The sequence below is a fragment of the Castanea sativa genome, chromosome 3 (genome assembly GCF_040712315.1).
Source record: "Castanea sativa cultivar Marrone di Chiusa Pesio chromosome 3, ASM4071231v1".
NCBI lineage: Eukaryota > Viridiplantae > Streptophyta > Magnoliopsida > Fagales > Fagaceae > Castanea > Castanea sativa.
The window spans coordinates 57193210-57202950 of NC_134015.1; the positions used below are offsets into that span (position 1 = coordinate 57193210).

Consider the following 9741-nt stretch of genomic DNA (forward strand, 5'->3'; position numbering starts at 1 on the left):
AAAAAAAGAAAAGAGAAAGGCCGAAATTCATTATTTAAAGTATTTAAGAAAAAGACATGTCAATCCCAAAAGTATTATAGAGTATTACTTTTGATAGAGTAAATCAGTTGACTGTTAAGGATTCATAGCCAACTCTAGAATTTTGAAATTGAGGCTTTGTCGTTGTTGTATATAACTGATTACATTAGGATGACAACCTATAAGAGTCATCTATAACTTTGCACTATAGCTCAAATGCTAAAAGCAAATAATATTTTTTTATTTTTTCACTCATTAAAATAATATATATATATTTTTTTTTCTCTCTCTCTTTTTTTTCCTCCTTGTCACTGATTCTCTTCACAATCTCACCTCTCTTTCTCCACTCTCACTGACCCAAGCTCAGTTCCGATTCATCCTTCTTCCTCAGCCAATCTCACCCAAGCTCTCTCTTCAATAAGCCATATTCATTCCTTCTCGCCGATCCAAGCCCCAAGCCCCATCGCCGAACCTTGCCCTAAGCCCCATCGCTGTGTTTGTGTTGGTGGTTGGGATCGGTTGGGTTAGAGCTTAGTTTGGCTTGGCGTTGGTGCTGATGGTAGTTGCATGGGTCAGTCAGTGGCTTGGCTTTGTGGGTCTTTAGCTGTGGTTGTGGGTAGGAGTTGCAGTTGTTGTTGGTTGTGGCTGGGTTTGGAATGATTTTAGGCGGTGCTTTTTGGTTATGGGATGGATTTTGTGGTGTTGATGTGGTGGGTTTGGCTCTGGATGTTATGTGGTGGTCTTGGTGTCCCTGGTGGTGGTGCAGGGTTGTGGGGGTGATGATTTTTTAAATCTCTCTTTCAAATGTCTCACTATGTTTTTTGTTGGAGGATTTGTGGGTTTGTTGAATTTTGGTTGTTTTTTTGTGTGATTTTGGTTGGTTTTTGAGATTTTGTTGCAAATTTGGTGGATTTGGGTTGCGGTAATGGTAGTTGGTGGGCAGTGGAGGTGGCTGTGAGTTGTGGGTGGCAGTGGAGGTGGTTGGGATTTTGGGTTTGCTCGTTGTTCTTCAAAATCTTCAAATGAGAGATGGAGAGACAGATAAATGAGAGATGGAGAGACAGATAAAGTGAGTTAGGAAAGAAATAATAAAAAAATAAAAAAATATTAATAAAGTGTTAAAAAAATATTAGAATTATTGATTGTTTTGTAAAATGAGATGTTAAAATAGATAAAATAATTTTTTATGGTGTGAAATTGTGGAATTTATATTTCCATCAACGTGGATGCTCATAGTAAAAAAAATTGGCGAGTTCCCAAAAATTTTGTCCCGAAAATTTTGTCTAAATGAAACACTTTCTAAAAGCCTCAACCAACGTTTACATTCCCTTCCCATAAAAAAAAAATAAAAACATTTACTTTCCCTACTTTGTGACAAACATGTAATAATGCTATATCACCTGGGTATTACATTATTTTCGTGAGTAGTTTTAGTACCACATAAACTATAACAATTTTTTTCACAATTATCTTACGTATCAAATTGTGACTGACAGCTGTTACTTTTACTTGAACCTATAACTTTTTCTTTACTACTCACAGTCTTCAATGTGTATAATTGTGGCACAAGTTGTGTCATTTTATGTGCTCTTAAAATTTTTCCATCTTGGTAGAGACGACAGATCACAAAAAGAAATGAAGGATAAAAAAAATTAAGCTGTTGATTTCTCCTCTTCAGACACATTCTTAGATAACTGTTGCAGGAAGTTCCCAAGCAGCCTCTGATCCAAAAACATATTAGGTATCTGCAAGAAAGAACTATTAAGTAAAGCTTGCACACACACACACACACACACACATGCACACACACACACACACACACACAAGATAGAGGGAAAGACCTTCTCCCCAAAGAAAATTTTTGTATTATCAGCTATGGCCTCGATGAATTTAAGCTCAAGAAATTGCGGTGTCAACTTCAACTTGTTTGCTTCAGCTTCCTTCAGTAAACTAGAAATGTAGAGAGAGCAATATTATTAGTCATTTCTATGATACCATATTCATATCTTTTAAACTGAAAAGTGAATGAAGTTTTCACCGGTAGAAATCTGCATCGGCCAAACTCTTTTCCCGAGCCATGTATATCTGGTTCTCAATTTCTTGCTGCTTCCTGACACTATCCTTTTCCATCAACTTCTGTTCCATAAGGATCTTGCTCACATTTGCAACCTTCTCAGCTTCACTGATAGCCATTTTCTTATTTGTCTCTGCCTCTTTCTCAACCACTCTCTGTTTCTCAATAGCAATTAAGACCTAACAAAGTAACATCAACATAAAACATAGAATGATGCACTCTATTAACTTCAAAGGCTTACTATATAATAAATTATCCAATATGTTTTTCATTGACTGGGTGTGGGTGCAAACACATGCATGTACAAAGTTTGGATATAAGTGAAAAAAGCTCAAAGGACCAAGGCTAGCTGGTTTAAAGAGTAAACTCAATGTTCAGCTATAATTTGAAATAATAAACATACATTAAAAGCACATTTAATTCAGAAAGAGTCTGCATATCAAGAATCATATTGGGTGCGAGTGTTTGTGTGTGTCTATTTGCTTTGCTTGACTAACAGAAGAAAATAGAAGAAAGTAAAAGGACCTTCTATCGTATTCAAGGAAAAGAAACCGAACCTTAGTGCGTTCCTCTTCCATTTGTTCAAGATTGCGTCTTATGCTTTCCGGGATTTTTGGCTTTGTAACGCGAACACTAATGATTTCAATACCTGGAGCATAACGTGTGCAGTCACCCTGGAGAGCATCTTTCATCTTTTCATCAATCTGTGAGAGTTAAATGCTTTGTCAATATAACATGAAATATATAAATAGAAAAGGATTTGATTACCCCTACACTAGCACATGGTGCCATGATGTTACACAACTATATGAAGTATAGTTATAAGGGGCTTCTTAATAATGCTGGCAACTTAACACCAACATAAATTCCCAAAGAGAAAAAATCCTTGGAAGTCAACACAGCACTACTTGCTGGGATTTTCTTGAGGGATCAAATTGTTCAACTTTTAAGTTAAGATTTCAATATGCTAAACAATCTGTCAGATTAAACTACAAAAGCAGAGTACACTGCTCTAAACAACACTTGGAAGACTTCTTAAACTGTAAAGCTAAATTGGAAGCTCCCAAAATATTTTCATTTATGGCTTTAAAGGGTATGTTTTCTTTAGCATCCATACTTGATCAAAAACATCAATGTAGACTTGCTGAAGAGAGTGAGAGCTGCAAAACTGATTGATCTCGTGATGAATTTTGTCATATATCCATGTATTGTCATATTGCACCCCATAGTTCAACAGAGTGTCATACACATAGTCCTTGTGAAGCCGGTTAACAACCTGAGAAGGCATTATAATCAGTGCATATAAGCTGAACATTTCAAACCTTAGACCACTTGTAAACCATAATGTTGATAAAGAGCAACATCTCGTAGCTGTACCTCTATCTTCTCAAAGTTAATCATTACACCTCCTTTGGTACCACAAGGAATATCCCTCACCTACAATTATACTCACAGGAAGGATTTGAGCATGAGACTGACAAGATGAAATTACTGAATTTTCATACCATCGAATTTTACCTGATCTGTCTGAAGGGTTACTTGAACAGGCTCATAATGGGTTATAAAAGGCAGCTTCAGATGAAAACCTGAAATTAAGTGCATGTAGAAATTTCGTAAGTTCTAGGAAAGCAACTACTAAATGAAAATCATAAAGAAAGAACCATAGTCAAACCTGGATTTGTAATCGTCTTTAGAAGGGCACCTCCTCTCCAGTAAAACCCCAACATGGCCTTCTGGGACTTGGTGCAGAAAGGAAAAACCATTCCTAAAAGTTGATGATGAAGGAATCACTATCTGTAAAATTTATATTCATGTCAGATATTTTCAAACTCAAATAAAATGATATGAACACTTATTCCAGTGATTGAGATTCAGAATAAATCTAAAATTTTAAACAAACTAGCACTTAGGGTTTGTTTGGGATCCGTTTATTTTACTGAAATTGAAATTTTTTTGCTAAAAATACTGTAAATAAAGGTAAAAGTTAGCTAAAATAGTATAGTAAGATCCATGAATAGTATTAAAAAGTGTAATAGAGCCCATGAATAGTAGTAAAAATAAGCTGAATAGTAAAATAAGTTAGCAAAAATAATTTTTGCTAAACACATACTTAATAAGAAAATTATATAGTCACTCCATAAAAAAAAACACTAATTCACTATTTTCTCTTTTCAGGTATGCCTCCCTGGCAGCTGCAATTACTAATAAGTAAAGGAGTGTACCAAACCACAAAACCAGGCTAGCCTGCCAAGAACAACGGACAAGTTTTGATTGTTTTTAGTTTGGTAATTCTTTTGATCAAAAGACTAATTCAAAGTGGGAACTAAATACATTCCCATATCTTCAAAGTGGTTCTTTCAAAAACATGCCCTCCAAATCAAATTTTTAAATTTTGGTGTTTTCACATGCGTACGAATTTGACATATTCATAAGCTGCATGTTATCTACAACTTGTTTTGATTCTAGACAAACTGGATTAATAGAGTCAACAAGCTTTGTAATTTGCCAAACATCCCCAAAAACATTCAGGCAACACAATTACAAATAGAGTATTTAGAGATAACCCTACAATCCCAAGTGCATACTCAGTGACACAATGTAAATTCCTTTAATTTTTTTTTTAATTTTAAAAAATGTTAATAATTAAATGACAATGGGCTTTAGAACCACAGCTTGTAATGCAAGGTGAAATGGAGCTCATAAAAGTCCTCTGTCTTATTCTTACTGTCCTATTTTATGCTCAAAGATTCGTAATCATTAATCAACCACACGTCTCTCTTTCTCCTTATAAAGTAATAAAAATGGGGAAGAAAAAGAAAATTCAGATGCGTGACATGCTGCAGTTAGTGGAGTATAAAGTGGAAGACTAAGAGTGGGATAGAGCATTTTTATGCATAATGGAACACCATTGAAGCATTTCTACTAGGAGGTATAAGCTATTTTTCACTATGATGCACCTCTGTAATAATCATTCAATGACAATATTGATGCATGTTGAACCTGTCTTGCAAAAATGCAAGTCCGCACAAAACAACTACTACCATCACCATAAAGGGATACACATACTAGAAATAATCTTGAGTCGCATTTTTATACCAAAACAATTTGATGAATTCTAAATCACATATTACAGATCTTGAAATACTATTGAAGAAATTTACAATGCCAAGACATTGATACAAAATAGTAATAGCAACATGGATTTTATGAAAAATAATAATAGCTTGATTGAACTATGATTTAAACTAATAACAATAATAACGACTAGTCTTAATTGCAAATTTTGTGGTCGGTTATGGATCCTCAACATATTAGTTAGCTTTGGCCACATGAATTATTTTCCTCTGTTCTATTCTATATGAAGTCATACTCTTTGTTATTTCTTTAATTAATAAGTCTTTTTTTTTTAAAATTTTCTACTAATGTTATTTTGGGTCTTTCTCTAATTTTTTTTCATTCCCTCAACTTATATCTACTCACTTTTTTAATGGTGCGTTAATCAATCTCTTTTGAACATAATCAAACTATCTCAGCCAACTCTATCTCATCTTTTTATCAATAAGGACTAAATCTATCTTTAAGCATATTTTCTCATTTAAGTAATTATCTTTTTGTGTTATGTTCATTTATCCATCTTAAAATCTCATTTCGACTACACTCATTTTATGAATATGTATCTTCTTAACAACCCAACATTTGATACCATAGAACATAATTGATCATAGAATAGTCTTATAAAATTTTTATAACTCAATAGATAATCTACAATCACACAATACTTTGCTTCCCTTTAACTATGATTTTAACTAAGATAAAATATTTTTGAGAGAGAACGAAGATGGAAATTAATCTAAGAAGCATGGCCATGGACATAACATGGTAATTCTTGAATAATTTTGTTTATTTCTAGTTCTCAGACTAATTAAATAACAACCATCACAATTTTTAAAAACATATCTTAAATCAAAAGAATTTTTTCTATTACCAAATCATATTTTTTCCTCCACCTACAACTATACAAGAGCCACACACACAGTGAGATGGATGATACATATATCCAAAGAAGAGATTTTGAAGTAAATATGTTTCTTAGCTTAGAAGACTATATGATGAAGCATCTATTCAATTATTAAACAACAAGAATCATACCATGGCGAAACAAACACTATTGAAATAAATAAAATCAAAGAGAGAATGCGATGGATTGGTAATGGTGGTGAGGGTGCAGTAAAGAACAAAGCAGTGGCGGTGGAATATTTATATATAGTTTGATAATACCATGACGAAGATGGCGATAAAGGATAAGAAGACAGCGAGAATAGCAGGGAAACCACTGCCACCGGCACCGTGGCCGCCTTGGGGAGGTTGTGGAGTAACGGGTCTCGGTTGATTTGAATCCATATGGCGGTTGATTATTGCAGTGTCAGTCCGTCAAGCAGGTTAGAATTTGGGGTATTTATATATAGTTTTTTATTTTTTTTTTTTGTTTGACAGCTTTCTCTTTTTTTCAGCGTGGAATATATAGGAGCAAAGCATAATGTTCAAAAAAAAAAAAAAAAAAGAAAGAGGGAGAGAAGAAACTCAAGAAAGAAAGAAAGAAAGAAGGATGCAATTACAAGAAGTCTTTCTTGCTGACCAGAGTTATAGCCTTAGTCTACAATCAAATATGTTGTCAAATTTTGTTTAAAATTTAATAGTATCAGGCCTAAAAAAATTTTAGGGTAGTCACAAAGCTTTTTTAAAGATAAAAAAAAAAATTAAAATTTATACATAATAATTGTTTTTTTTTTTTTTTTTTTTTGCAGGGACCACCCTGAACACTAGTTAGAGATGCCCTAGATGAATAATAGAAACATTCAAATATCGTTGGAAAATTCTAGAGTTTCAATTTTTAGTTTTAGTACTAGGAATCACTTAGTGTGTGTTTGAATACCTCTTATTTTGCTGAAAACTAAAAACTTATTGCTGAAAACAATAAAAAAAAAAAATTTATGGGTTATTGTTCCCATAAACAGTGCAAGAGGCGCTGGTCAAAAAAAAAAAAAAGGTGTGAAATGCCAGATGTGAAACACAATAAGCTATCCAAACAGGGCTTTAGTCAATCCCTTAGTGCTTGTCTTATATTTTTCAAATATATAACACCTTTTGTATTTATTTTTAATTCTTATTTTATTTATCATCTAATCCTTTGATTACCTTAATTTACATGAGAATTTTTTTAGAAGAATTCTACATGAGAATTTAATTTGAAAAGTAATAATATTTTGTTAAAATATATATGGTATATAAACGTAATTTTAATTTTTTTTTATATGTACCATATTTATTTAACCTTAATCCTTAATTTAGGAAATTACCTTATTTAATATCTCTTTTCAATATCTCTTATCTCAAAAAATATTTTTTTGGGTAAATTGCAAATCATACCCTTAAAAGTTAGAGATTTTTAGATTTTGAACCTAAAGTTTTAGAATTTAAATTTTACCCTTGATGTTTAGAATGTTTGGATTTCACACCCTAACGTTTTAAAATTTGGATTTTAGTCTCTAAAGTTTAGAAGTGTTTCAATTTTATACTCCAAAATTATGAAACTTTAAGAATTAAAAGTAAAATCCAAACACCCAAAACTTTAAGGAGCAAAATCTAAATATTCTTAAAATATAGAAAATAAAATCTAAATTCATAGTATAAAATTTAAACACCTTCAAATATTAAGGAATAAAATCTAAACACCTTCAAATATTAGAGAATAAAATCTAAATGACGAAACTTCCATACAGAAGCTCAAATCAACTTTTTAACTTTAGTGAGGTTGTTTGTAACTTTTTTTAAAAGCGAAAATTGTATTAATTAAATGAACAAAAAGTAAGATAGGCTCCTGATGCAACGCAGTGCTACACAAACTAGCCCGGCAGAGGACAACACAGAGACATCGTTACGCTCACCCCCTAAAAATCTATTGTGTCCGTTGGTTAGCCACCAACTCCGGATAGACGTAAAAAAGGGACGTGCTGCGGGGGACAGGCGCGCACTGTATGCATACTGTGCACGCACTGTTCATATATATTTTAACAATTTTTTATTAAAAGTAGATTTTGCAATACTATTTACACATTTAAAAATTATTTTGTTACAGTGTTTTCAGTTTTTAGCAATAAATTTTATTCAAACGGACCCCATGACTACTAATTATTTTATAATATTTTTATAAAATGGTAATATAGTTGATTTTTTATTAGTTTTTATTTAGTTTTATTATTAATATAATTTTTTTTATCAATAATCACTCACTACATTAATAATTTATAAAAAATTTTGTAAAATAATTTGTACATCTAACATTATTCTTGGTTTCTCAACAAAAAAAAAAACATTATTTTTGAGTTTTATTCCAAAGAGCCAAATATGAATTTTCTTGATAGCTATGATGAAAAGCATTCAGAAAGATACGGAGAGATTTATGTTGCAAGCTGGCAATTGGCAAATAAATTCCTATATAAATTTCTTTCCAGTTTCCAATTGACTCCATTTCATTTCAATTCAAGCAATTTTTTTTTTTTTTTTTGGGGAGAAAATTTCAATTCAAGCAATCATTGTTAAAGACTTAGAGCCATTAGCCAATGTAGTTGACTTTTTATTAGTTTTTATTTAGATCTATTATTAATATAATTATTTTTTTACTAATAATCACTCACTACATCAATAATTTATAAAAAAATTTGTAAAATAATTTGTACATCTAACATTATTCTTGGTTTCTCAAAAAAAAAAAAAAACATTATTCTTGAGTTTTATTGCAAAGAGCCAAATATGAATTTTCTTGATAGCTATGATGAAAAGCATTCAGAAAGATACGGAGAGAATTATGCTGCAAGCTGGCAATTGGCAAATAAATTCCTATATAAATTTCTTTCCAGTTTCCAACTGACTCCATTTCATTTCAATTCAAGCAATTATTTTTTTTAGTTTTTTATTTTTTGGGGAGAAAATTTCAATTCAAGCAATCATTGTTAAAGACTTAGAGCCATTGTAGCCAATTTCCAGCTATATAATCAAGACTTTAGAATAACTGGACAATTAACCCTCACTACAAAAAAATGAGGGCTATAGCTGCGTTACTTCCACTCAAGAGTTCTTTAAAAAAATAAAAATAAAATAAATGGCATATATTTTACTGAAACTTCAAACTTTGCAACATTATATCTTTCTGTACTTTTTAATGCATTTTTATTAATTTTAGGTTGAAATATAGCTTACCTCCACTTAGGGGTTTACTTAATTTTAATGACTTTGTTAATGAGTGCAGTGAGGGTACAAATATCAAGAAAATTATGTAAAACCGCTTGGAGTTTGTGCATAACAGAATAACAATCAATAAATTATTGATAAATGTTTTTTTTTCCCTTTTAGAATTTGCACAAACTAAAGAGTCTGAATCCAATTAGATTCTAAATAAGATTTTAATTGGAATCTAATTTCCCGCCATGTGTCTATTTATTTTTTTAATTTGTATCCGTGCATATGCACGAGGCTACACACTAGTTCTAGTTAATGCATCATTTGCACATCATTATTATTGTCTTCTTGAAAAGTTGAATTGATCAATTTCATGGTCAATTCTCTCCTTCCCCTTGAGATGATATATTTCA

General features: G+C 31.7%; 1 pseudogene; it reads right to left on the reverse strand.

Moving 5' to 3' along the window:
- Positions 1 to 1401: 1401 nt before the first annotated feature.
- Positions 1402 to 6576, reverse strand: LOC142629355 (uncharacterized; annotated as a pseudogene).
- Positions 6577 to 9741: the final 3165 nt, after the last annotated feature.